The sequence below is a fragment of the Lathyrus oleraceus genome, chromosome 4 (assembly GCF_024323335.1).
Source record: "Lathyrus oleraceus cultivar Zhongwan6 chromosome 4, CAAS_Psat_ZW6_1.0, whole genome shotgun sequence".
In the NCBI taxonomy this organism is placed as follows: Eukaryota; Viridiplantae; Streptophyta; class Magnoliopsida; order Fabales; family Fabaceae; genus Lathyrus; species Lathyrus oleraceus.
This window is the reverse complement of record NC_066582.1, coordinates 124124327-124136032: the sequence shown is the minus strand read 5'-3', so window position 1 is coordinate 124136032 and position 11706 is coordinate 124124327. Positions and strand designations below refer to the sequence as shown.

General features: G+C 38.1%; 1 non-coding gene across 1 annotated transcript; it reads left to right on the top strand.

Moving 5' to 3' along the window:
• Positions 1-10217: 10217 nt before the first annotated feature.
• LOC127077489 (small nucleolar RNA R71) lies at positions 10218-10323 on the top strand. Its single transcript, XR_007787292.1, has one exon. It is a non-coding gene; the product is annotated as a small nucleolar RNA R71 (small nucleolar RNA).
• The last annotated feature ends 1383 nt before the right edge of the window (positions 10324-11706 follow it).

The following is an 11706-nucleotide window of genomic DNA, read 5'->3' as shown; positions in this document are numbered from 1 at the left end:
TTGTTGTTGGATAATTGCCGGATGCTTGCAATTTATCCCTTTGAGTTGTCTATCGTTTACCCGTATGCTTGGTATCGATTGTCTCTCTTTTGGTTAGTCACCTATTATATACCCAGTAACCGGTATCTCTGGTGTCTTTTCCTTTCGAGTGTATTATTCACGGTCTGCCGGTAATGAATAATATTTCTCATGCGCTCTTTAGTTGGAATCCTTTGTTGATTTTCCCCAACTGAGCAAGATTCGTATTCTTTGTAGAATCGAATAGCCATCCTTTAACCAGTTTGTGTTTCGGATGATGAGTGTTTTGGAAGTGAAATCCAATTCACATTTTCGGTAAATCACCTATTATATGCCCAGTAACCGGTATCTCTGGTGTTTCTTACCATGCGAGTTTATTATCTACGTTCTGACGGTAATAGATAATATATCTCATGCGAGTATCTTATCCACGGTCTGCCGGTAATGGATATCATATCTCATGCACTCTTTGGGTTTGTGTCCCCAATTGAGTAAGATTCGTTTTCCCGTTGTGGATTCGAATGTCCATCCTGTAAGTCGATTTGCTTTTTCAAGCCCTCCTTTCGGATGATGAGTGTTTTGGAAGTGAAAACCAATTCACGTCTTCGGATTTTATCCTATAAACAACCCAGTAACCGGTTCAGGATAATTTTTTCCTTTCGAGTATATTATTCACGGTCTGCCGGTAATGAATAATATGTCTCATCTGAGTATTCTATCCACGTTCTGACGGTAATGGATATTATATCTCGTTCACTCTTGAGTCGATCTTTTGATTGTTTTCCCCTCAGAGTAAGATTCATTTTCCTTGTGGAATTGAATGTCCATCCTATAAACAAGTTTGCTTTTCTAGCTCTCTTCAGGATGATGAGTGTTTTGGAAGTGGAATCCAATTCACGCTTTGGTTGGTCACCTATTATATACCCAGTAACCGGTATCCTTGGTGTTCCTTCCTGAGTTTGTTACCCGTATGCCTGGTAACGTCTCATTTTCTTGGTTGCCTTCCCCAGTGGAACTTTTTGTTGCTTCTCCTCAGGAGTCAGTTTGTGTTTCTCCAATGGATTTATTTTCCTTTGGAATTCTTTTCTCCAGTGTGAGTCCTTCACTCCCCAGTGAGTTCTCCAGTCTGTTTTTCTGTTTTCTAATCAGAGTCGTGTTTTAATCACGTTGTGTCAGTTTTGTTTTTCCCCAGTTTAGAGTCGTGTATTGTCCACGCATTTCTTTTATTATCCCCATAGAGTCTTGTTAGAGTCTCCGTTCCTGGTGAGTGTATTGCTCCGATGGATCGTCTTTTCTTCTGTGTGAATCATATTCCCCACAGAATTTGTGTCTTTTGCATGCATACATTTGCATCATGAGGTCTCTTAGGGACCAAAATTTGTCTCATTACTGTTATTTAAGTCCATTCTACCGCGTCGAGATGAAGATTTCTAAACTTCACTTCTCCGGCTAGAATGACCTTAAATAGGGGCATCTGTAAGACCCCAATTTTGGGCCCTAAGATCCCTCATGGCCCATATCATTCATATCATAACCTCAAGGATCATTGCATGTCTTTGTCCCCTCCTAGTGGATTAGATTGCCTTGTGGGTTGATTTCTTGATCACCAAGCATACTGTGCATTTGTATATCTTTGCTTTCATATGTTTATCATTCAAAAAATACAAAAATATTGTCAGTCTAACCTTGTTGCTTGCAGTGGAAGCAATCATCAGCAATTAGGTCAAAGACAGTCATTGATCAGTCAAAGCAATGGATGATGGCCATTCTTGCAGAATTTGGGCATCATGATCATTAATCAAAGGTTCATACATCTTGAGACATCATTTGAAATCAAGTTCTCAAGGATTTAGGGTTTGGAAATCATCAGAAGAAGTTCAATCAGTCCAAAACCCTAGAAAAAGTCAACAGAAAGTCAAACTTGGTCAACAGTTGTTTTAATCAAGATTTGATGGATAGAATTGATTTGAAGGAGCTCATTCATGCTTGTATAAGCCTCATCTATCATGTTCAACCTCATCATGGAAGAAAATCAAGTCAATCAGAAAATTTTCCAGAAATAGCAAGTGGACCTGTAATTTCAACTGCCAAAAATGGAAACTTCTTGATCTTAAACTTACATCATGATACAAGCTTCAAATGAATTTTTGCCCAACATGAAAGTTGAAGATCTTGTTCTCCCATTTTCAAAAAGTCCAAGAACATCAAAATCCCATGTGTGGTTGTCAAGATATGATCAAATCATTTTCACCAATTTTTGAATTTCAACTGAGCATAACTCACAAACCATAAGGCCAAATTTGGTGGGGTTTTTTCCTACACACCACATTTTTCATCCTCTTTCCAAAAATATAAATTTCATGACCTAAAACCTTGCCAATCAAAATGGCATTTTTGGACCAATTCCTTCAAAATTCAAAGTTTGACCAAACTTTGACTTTTTGATTTATGGACTTTTTCATCATTTTGCCAATTGGGAAATGTTTTAAACCATATTTGAAACTTGCTCAAAGCTTAAAACCATCATCATATCACCATGTTACTACCATTTTGGACCAAAGAGCAATGTTGGCAAATTGTACAATTGGTAGCATTAAGTAAAAGCAAGGTACAGCAGCTTTTGTACAACAACAAATAGCAACTGGCATGGTCTTTCTGCAGCATTCCACAGGCCCAATTCGTGACAGTATACCCCTCCATTTCCACTTATGCACAAAACTTGGCAAAATGCATTTAGCTTCATTGAGTGAACACAAGTTAACCATCCTTTGAGCAGACCAAAAGCAGATGGATTAAAGGTCACTAGCAGCCTGTTTGAGGCCCACTATCGTGCACAACTTACACCCTCCATTTTCTTATGACCAAAATTAGCAATGTGCATTTGGTTTCATTCAAACTAAACCAGTTTACCATTGGATTAAAAGGTGTTAAACAGACCTTTATAAGGTCATTTTTCTGCAATTCCACAACCCTAGACTGCAGCCTACCAGGCAGAACACTCTTCTCTCTCTCAATTGCAATTTGGCTCGAGCAACCTTTTTGCAAAAATTCTCAAAACACCATAAGCCTCCATCATTAATCCTTCATCTGAGCAACATTTGGAAGAGTTTTCAGCTTCCATTCCCCTGCTGTAACCACTCTTTTTCATTCTGCATCTTCAAGCAAATAACAATGGCAATTTGTGGTTGGAACACTTTCATGCCTTGCTGAGCTCACATACTTCACCATCTACCATTCCAAGGTCAAAAGAGTACCTGTTTCGAGCTAAAGGATCCAATACAACACTGCATCATCAACTTGCTTCATCATTGGTATTTTTTTCGAATCCTTCACTTTGCCAAACTATCACATGATTAATGTATATCTTAACTTGCTGAGTTCATTGATGTTTATATCATGCTAAATGGTTGGGTGTGTTGTGAGGAAAATGAACTTCATTGTTTATGCTCAAAAATGATTTGGCTCGATTTGCATTTTTGGAGTTGTTTTGATGGAATGTATTGACATATTTGTGATATTGGATGAATGATGATGAAATTGGCACACCTAATTTTGATTTCTGAGCATAATAAATTTTCGAGTTGCATGAAGACTGTGACTGTATGCTGTTCATGCCAAACTTAACCCTGCACCAGATTTTTCCATGATCATGCTTGTGTATTGCTGAATGATGTACTGTTGTTGGTTTGCTTGCTATGAGAACATGATACCAAGGCCTTGATGTTGTGATTGCTTGCCCAAATTTTGTATGATGATGTTGTTAGAAACCTGCTGTTTCCTTCCAGAAGGCATGCTTTCATGATTGCATGAACATTGGCTGCTGTTATTGCTCATGTTGCATAATACATTTCCCTGCCATGCTGTCGTGTTTGTTTGATCGAAATTGGCTTACTTGATGCTGTTTGCATGAATCACATTGCCAAAACCCTAAATGCATGATAATTCCCAGAATGTTGGAGCTGATTGGCTGTTGTTGTTTGTTGAATGATCATTACTATGCTGTCAATACCATGCTGTCAATACCATGCTGTTACATGTTTGTTGTGTTGGGTCGCATATGCTTGATTATGGTATGGGTGTATGATGTTGCTACTGCATGTTGTGATGTTGCTGTTGACTGTTTGTTGATCACCATGCTGCACATGCCTTACTGATGTTTTGAACTTGCCATGAGAAAATCCATTTGATGGTGCTACATGTTGTTGCTTTTGTTTGTTTTATTTGACATGATAAGTGTTGCTGCTGCCATGCTGCTGTTTCGAAACTTGCCATGACTTCAATAAAATCCTGCTGCAGTTTTAAAAAATGAATATTGCTGTTGTTTGGTTGTTCTTTGGATGATGATATTGGTTGTATGCTGTTGTTGGTTGATGATACATGGATTTGATTGTTGTTGTATGCTGGTCGAGCTTGTTGTCTTGTTGTTCTTGCAATGCCATGTATGTTAGAAACCCTAAGGGTTTATGTGAAAAAAAACAGGTTTTTGCTTTTAGCCGTGAGCACTGTTCCATTGGTTCCATCCAATGAGAACATTTCATTTTGTTTGCCAAAACACAGCCGTTTGGATTAGTGAGACAGAAATCACAGCAATGCCATTTGTTGACCTTGTTTGACCATGCTCTTGTTCATACTTGTTCCAATTATTCACTCAACTTAAACAATTCATTTCTCATTCAATTTTCACTCAAAAATTATGATTTTTTTTGCATGATGATCACAAAGATGTCTATTATTTAATCATGATTTTTAATTAATTTTTTGGTTGGCTGAATTTTAATTGATAATTGATTTCTTCACATGTGTGCATAAATGATACCCTTTGCCATTTCAATTGTGAAATACTCATGTTGCATCCATTGCCTTTGAAATTTTTTGTGGTAAAACTAGACACATTGATCTTCATTTCCATATAAAGTTTGTGGATTTCTCATTTGTGGTGTGATAGATATGAATTTTTGAATTAGGGTGTGACAATTTGTGTCACACCAATGATATGCAAATGTATGATTTTTGTTCACATGCTTCCTCTTATCCAAATGATCCCAAATTTTGCATGAATGATCCTTCACATGTCTAGTTTGTATGTGAATTTTCTTGGAATTAATCATGCTGTCTTCCATTTGATTGAGAATTTTCTTCCATATGTGGTCATTTGTTGACTTTTTGTGCTATGCCTTGCCAAATCTTTTGTGAAATTCTCAAATCTTATTGTATGATCATGAAATTTCATATGTGATAACTAGACATCTCAAGCTTTGCATTGGTGTAAATTTCATTCATTTCTCTTCTGTTTTCAAATTGATATGATTTTTTGAAGTTGACCCATGCTTGTTGACTTTCACCATGCTTACTTGAATTTGATTTGACTTCATGAATTTCATTGACTGCCTTCCTCTCATCCAAATGCCATGAAATTTTGCATGTATACCATGTTAGATGTTAGGATTGAGTATGATTTATTTCATAATTTTTGGGATTGTTTGAGTTGACTTTTGAATGAAGTCTTTGCTGTTGACTTTTGTATGCTTCTCTTGCCATGCTTTGCATTCATTTGTGTATGAAATGACCATGATGCATGATATAAGTTTGAATCCAATTGTGTTTGCTTTTTACATGATTGATGTTGACTTTGATTGGATAATGCTTGCTGCCTTGGCCTTTTTCTTTCATCTTGGACCCTAGGCTAGTCCTAGTGGTCTTCTGAGCTTACAATTGAGCTATTTGTTTCAGGCTGAGCACCAATGCCCCAAAGACCTTTCAATTTTGATTGAGTTGGTTTGTTTATCATGTGCTAACACTTTGTTTTGTAGGTGACTCATACTTGAGTCTTTGTGCCTTGCACAATTGGTCCCACTGTGTGACTATTGGTTCATTTCCTTTTGGTTTTGACTGTTGACTTGTTTGCTAATAAGTTTGACTTTTGCAGGAGCTTTAGTTGCTTAAGTTCTTTGAACTTGCTTGCTTGCTTTGCTTTTTAGCATTTGCTTTGAGGTATAAATACTTCTTCTTCATGTAGTCTGGAGACCCGGTCTGTTATTTGACCGGGCAAATTGTCTGAAGTCCTCCTTAAGAGGCAATGCCTGTGTTTGTTTATATTTGTCCTAAGCAGGAAAAGTCCTTCAAGTAAGGCAATTGGTGGAAGGTAGGGATAAGTAATCTATCCCCCACTATTCAGTGTGTCCTCTCTTTGCTCCCAGTACCTGGTTGAAGCAATGAGATAAATACCCAAGATCTAATCGAGTCAATAATGTGGAGAGAGTTCCTACTTTCTGAACTCCCACACTTTCTTATATGCTCTCTCTGTTATGAGATTGAAGCAATGAGGCACACCCCTCATCTCCTTTTCATCTGCTTCACCTGAGCCCCTCAATGGCCAGGTTAAGAGCGACCTTTTACCCATTACAGTGGACTGTTAAAGTCAAACCCTCTTGTGTGAGCCCCCCATTGTTTGGCTATAGAGTGTGCTGTTTGCTATTCATTGATTGATTGATTGCTTCATGTGCACTTGCTTGCCTGTATGCTATGCATTTATCATCATCATCAATTGCCATTAATGCATGATCATCTCATCTGTTTTGTGATGCTATCATTGTTGTTTGCCCATTGAGGACAATTGTAAGTCCATTGCTTTGGCATTTGCTCCTGTGATATGGAAGGATAGAGTGTAAGACCTCATTGGTCACTCATATCTTCTGTTCATCTGTGTGTATGTGAGGATACAGTTATAAGTCCCTGTAGGTTGGCATCTGTTATCCTGTGATCATAATTTGATCTGTTTGATGTTGTATGTGAGGTTGCAGTTATAAGTCCCTGTAAGTTGGCATCTGCTTTCCTGTGATCATAGTTTGTTCATCTGTTCGTATGAGAGGTTGCAATTATAAGTCCCTGTAAGTTGGCATTTGCATTCCTGTGATCATATTGTTGCTTTTGTTCTTGTATGTGAGGATCCATTGTAAGCCCCTGTGATGTGGCATTGGATTTCCTGTGAGCATACTGTGGAGTTAACCTAAGTCCAGATAGATTGGCAGTTAACTTCCATATTTCATCTTTGTTTTTCTTTTGGAGGAGATCGGTGTAAGTCCATTGAGTGGCATCTGATATCCTGTTCTGTTTTAGGAGACTGGTGTAAATCCATCTATTGGTATCCGGTATCCGCTTTTATTTCTTTGCCTGTGGAGATTAGTGTAAGACCATTGAGTGGCTTCTGATATCCCGTTTTGTTTTAGGAGATTGGTATAAGACCATTGATTGGCATCCGATATCCGCCTTTGCTTTGTTTGTTTGTTATTATTAATTGCTATTCCAAAGGACACACTTGAATCATTTCCCATATGATTTCAAGAAGTGAACCGTCTAAGAAGTTTTACTATCCATCCTCATCCATTCATCATTCATTATGTCTCAGAACCTTTTCACACTTTATCTTTCAAATTTGACATAAGTGTTGTGCAAACATTTTCATGTTTTCCTAACTAAAAACCTGGACTCAAGTCCTTGACCTTTTTTCAAACTCATTTCTATAATACTTATTTGAATTGATCTTAATCATACTTTGACTCCATTTTCATAATCATAATCAGTAATTTCACTCATTCACTTGTTTTGGCTTTGTCCATTAATCTTTTCATACATGAGCTATAGGTTTGATTTATCTTAGTGGTTGATGTTAATCTCACCTTCTGTCTTTAGTGATTGAATTGTAAGTCTTCCTCGCCTATTATAGGGTTAACCCCTCTCTGGCCAGTTGAAGCTGTTCTCACATGGTGGACGTTGTTGTTTGTATAAGGTTGAGTTTTCTCCCGTGGATAACGTAAGACCTGGGGTTTGTGTTTAAAATTGAACCTAACCCACTTTTGGAAATCTTTTAGCCGAACTACGGCGTTCTGATCCTTACCTTTGATGGAAGGTACGTAGGCAACGGGTTCATCCGTTCGAACCCAATAATAATAAAAATGTATATTCTTTTCTCATCATCCCAATCATGTTTGCACAATCTTTTTGTCATAACAAATAACAATTTAGCATAACAAGTGTGAAAAGGGCTCCCTAGGAGTACCTAGGACGTAGTGGGTGCCTAACACCTTCCCATTGCGTAATTTACCCCTTACCCAGACTCTCTGATCTTTTTATTAGTTTTCTACGTGTAAAACTTCTTAGGCTTTTGTTCGCTTTTTAGCCAATCCTTTGGATAAATAAAAGTGCGGTGGCGACTCGAAATTTCAATGTATCCCTAGCTTATGATTTAATCGATAGATCATATAGCGACGAATACACCGCTACAGATATGTAGGAGTTTTTCGGTTTCGAGTTTTCCTAGGTCTGCATTAACTATCACTGGTCGTTCAAGTTTTAAGTCTAGGAATTCATATCTCAGATTTTTGGGAAGTGTTTTCAGGTCGAGGGTTGGTTTGTTAAGGCATTGCGTAGGGTCCGGTGTTATTGCTAAACATTGGTTAAGTTTGTCTTCTACACGATAGTCATACAATTTGTCATTCTCTAACTCTGTTTCTTTTATGCATTCATCGATGATATCCATGAAGTAACATGTGTCTTCTATTGCAGGTGCTTTCAAAAATTTGGAAAGAATGAACTCAATTTTCTCTTCTCCTACTTCGAAAGTGAGTCGTCCTCGTTTTACGTCTATGATCGCACCGGCGGTTGCTAAGAATGGTCTTCCCAATATAATGGGTGTAACTTCATCTTCTCTAATGTCCATAATTATAAAATCAAGTGGAATGTAGAATTGTCCTATGCGCACGGGAACGTTTTCAAGAATTCCTACAGGATATCTAACAGAACGATCTGCTAGTTGCACAGACATTTTAGTTGGTCTTAATTCTCCCATTTCCAGTTTCTTGCATATGGATAAAGGCATAACACTGATACCGGCTCCTAAATCGCATAAGGCTTTATCTATGACAAATTTTCCTATGTGACAGGGTATAGAGAAACTACCAGGATCCTTAAGTTTTGGAGGCATATTCTGGATTATGGCGCTACATTCAGCAGTGAGTGTAACGGTTTTGCTATCTTCAAGTTTCCTTTTATTAGAAAGAATTTCTTTTAAGAACTTAGCATATGAGGGCATCTGCGTAATAGCTTCTGTAAACGGAATTGTGACGTTTAATTGTTTCAGTAGGTCAACAAATTTTTTAAATTGGCCCGCATCTTTGGTTTTAATAAGCCTTTGAGGGTAAGGGATAGGTGGTTTATATGGTGGTGGAGGTACATAAGGTTCTTTCTTTTCTACGGTTTCCTTATTACTCTCTTCCTTTTCCTTAGGTTTACTTTCTTCCTCAGTTGACTTTTTAGAGTTTTGGTTTTCCATCCTTGGATCAGACGGTCCTTCTACTTCCGTTCCACTTCTTAATATGATTGCATGAGCGTGGCTTTTCGGGTTAGGTTGGGGCTGTCCAGGAAATGTACCAGTTGGGGCAGCAGTAGGCGCTTGTTGAGCTACTTGTGAGATTTGTGTTTCCAGCATTTTGTTATGGGTAGCCAGGGCATCTACTTTACTTGCTAGTTGTTTAATTTGTTCGCTAGTGTGTACATTCTGGTTTAAGAAGTCCTTATTGGTTTGCTGTTGAGAAACTATGAAGTTCTCCATCATGATTTCCAAGTTGGATTTCCTAGGAACGTTATTGTTAGGTGTAGATGGGATCGGCTTTTGATATCCCGGAGGTATAGCTGGGGCTTGATTGGGAGCTTGTCCTGGTGCGTATAAAGCATTATTACTCTTATATGAAAAATTAGGATGGTTCTTCCAGTTAGAGTTATAGGTATGCGAGTAGGGATTTCCTTGAGCATAATTCACTTGTTCTGCTTGGATTCCTGTTAGGAGTTGACAGTCTGCAGGAGTGTGACCTTGGATTCCACAGACTTCGCAATTTTGAGTTGCGGCAACCACGGTGGCTGGAGGTGATACATTTAAACTTTCAATTTTCTGGGCCAGAGCATCCACTTTTGCATTAACATGATCAAGGCTACTTATCTCGTACATGCCACTTTTCGTTTGAGGTTTCTCTACCATTGTTCGATCGCTTCCCCACTGATAATGATTTTGGGCCATGCTTTCGATAAGTTGATAAGCATCGGCATAAGGTTTATCCATAAGCGCACCACCTGCGGCGGCGTCTATTGTTAACCTTGTGTTGTACAAGAGACCATTATAGAAGGTATGAATTACTAACCAGTCCTCTAAACCATGGTGTGGACAAAGTCTCATCATGTCTTGTATCTTTCCCATGCTTCGAAAAGAGACTCGTTATCTTTCTATTTAAATCCATTTATCTGGGCTCTCAACATAGCTGTTTTGCTTGGAGGAAAATATCGGGCAAGAAAGACTTTCTTCAACTCGTTCCATCTGGTGACTGAGTTGGAAGGAAGAGACTGAAGCCATCTTCTAGCTTTATCTCTTAACGAGAAAGGAAAGAGACGAAGTCGAATTGCCTCTGAAGTGACACCATTAGCTTTAACAGTATCAGCGTATTGGACAAATACGGATAAATGAAGGTTTGGATCCTCGGTAGGATTTCCAGAGAATTGATTCTGTTGCACTGCTTGTAGCAGCGAAGGTTTAAGTTCGAAGTTGTTTGCTTCGATTGCGGGTGGAGCAATACTCGAATGCGGCTCATCTTACGATGGAGCGGCGTAATCTCGAAGAGCACGAGCTGGTTCTGCCATCTCGGGTATCGGCGAAGGAAGAAGATTTTTGAGGTCGGGCACTTCGATAGGAGGGAGATTGTTTGCAGCACGATATTCCCGAATTCGTCGTAAGACTCAGAGATATAGTTCAACGTCGTTGATTCATAAGTAAAACGGCTCGCCTTGTGAGCGAGTGTGTGGCATACAAATCAACAAAAGAAAAAAAGAAAAATAAAAATTGCCTTAGTCTCTACAGCGTAACAGAAGAGTTACGATATCGATTAAATAAAAGTCCACGGCAACGGCGCCAAGTAAAACTATGAATCGCGTAGTTTTATCGCGTAACAGAAGAGCAAGTGCACAGTTCTATCGCGTAGTTTTAAAAGATATCGATCCCACAGGGACTTATGAATCGATATACCGTTTTCTAAGGTTACTTCGTAAAGCTAAGGCGGATGATACTTTGATTGTTTGGGGGAAAAGTAAAACTAAAATTAGATCTAAATTAAATATCAATTAAGCGGATATCGGTATGTAGTTCGTCGTAATTAAAGAATCAAATCTTCGTTGGTTTCTTGGTTTTAAAATAAATCTTTTCAGTAGACACTATTGATTAAAAGCCTTTTCTCAAACTCTCGCTATGTTGAATAGACCATGACTTTATATTAACGTAGCTGTCACTTATTAGTTAAGTCCAAAATCACTTTTTGAAAACAACAGAATCTATAGAAACTTTTTTTAAGAAAACACTAACCGTTTAAACACCCTCGTCTCAAACTCTCGCTCTATTGACTTAGATTATATAATTAAACTTAAATGCTTAACTCTCGTCCTCACATTTAACCTTTAAAAATACTTTTTGAACAAGATTAGAATTTAATTAACTCTAAAAATTGCTTTCGCCCTGATTTAGAATTAATGTCCAATTTACACCGTCCAGTTAAAAACTCAAACTTTCGTTCTATTGATTTTAACTTCTTTATGTCTTTTACTCTCGTACAAAAACTTTGGGATTAACTCTGTAAATTGAGACCATAAAAAGAG